We start from the raw sequence: 1347 nt of genomic DNA, 5'->3' as shown, positions 1-1347 counted from the left end.
GGCCAGCAGGAAACCACATCAATAAATGTGTGCATCATCAGAATCTGCAAATACAAATACAGTGGAATTAAACTATTTACATTATTGAGTACAGTTCATCAAATTAATAGAAAATATATGTATACATATAATACACAAACAAGAATATATGTAAAACTAAAACGAGTTAGAAAAAAATTATACAGGGAAATTAACTTACGTATATTCTCCATGGGTGGTGTGTAGAGTCTGTGACTATGTCATGTTGGCGTGACAGTAGTCGAGAGTACTTTGAGTGTTGGATGTCCGTTGTAGGTGGCGTCTGTGTGTGCGGGTTGGAGGTGTGGGGGAGGGGGTAACATGTGCAATTATTATTTCAGAGTAAAAAGAGTAACTGAGCTTTCACGCTTATTTAAGTCTGGTTTTATGCTTTTAATTAACAATGATTCCAAAATTCTTAAATCATTGGCATCCTTTGCTTTTCGAAGTATTGTAAAGTCATCTAATTTTATTCCATGTTTAGTTTTCTCTGAATGTTCTCGGATTAATGAGTACATAGGAGAGGATAACGAACGTAATGTCCGATACGAGACCCCTTTATGCTCACAGTATCTCATTTCTAGATTCCTTGTTGTTGAACCTATATATCTAGCATTACAGCTAGAACAAGTGTAAGAGTAAATTACATTGGAGCATAGATGTTTTGGGAAGGAGTCTTTTATCGGAAAAAAACGAACGAATGGTTCTGGAATTGGTGAAGATAATTCTGAAATGGATCTGTGGGTAATTGTAGCTGAGTAGTTTCTGTAGTTCTTTCCGTAAGACAAAACTTGTATATCCGTAGTATGGTAGTTTAAGATCTCGGATGTCCCGATGTACATTATAGTTCATTAGTCTTGGGCACAGTATCTTATTTAAAAATAACCTTATGTGTTTTTGAATGACTGCTAAAGGATACTTGTTTTTCGAAAAGAATGTTTCTAAGAACTGAATTTCTCGGTTGAAGGAATGCCGACCTGAACAGATTTGGAAGCACCTGTTCAGCAATGTTCTGATGTATGTATTTATATTATATTTATATATGTATACATATATATAAATATATGTATATATATGTACTTATATTTATACATGTATATTTACAAATATATACATATATGTGCATAAACAAGCATGCATATATATGAGTGTGCATACATATATACATATATGTGTGTATGTAGATATTTATATGTATACATATATATATAAACATATATATACATATATACATAAACACACACATATATATAGATATAGATATATTTATATTTGTGTGTATAAGTAAACATATGTATATATGTATGTTTCCGTATGTGCGTGCACATG

This window comes from Penaeus japonicus, unplaced genomic scaffold (assembly GCF_977035675.1).
Source record: "Penaeus japonicus unplaced genomic scaffold, GWHDUDI00000001_assembly GWHDUDI00000036, whole genome shotgun sequence".
Lineage (NCBI taxonomy): Eukaryota > Metazoa > Arthropoda > Malacostraca > Decapoda > Penaeidae > Penaeus > Penaeus japonicus.
The sequence above is the reverse complement of the archived record's forward strand: the minus strand, read 5'-3'. Positions refer to the sequence as shown.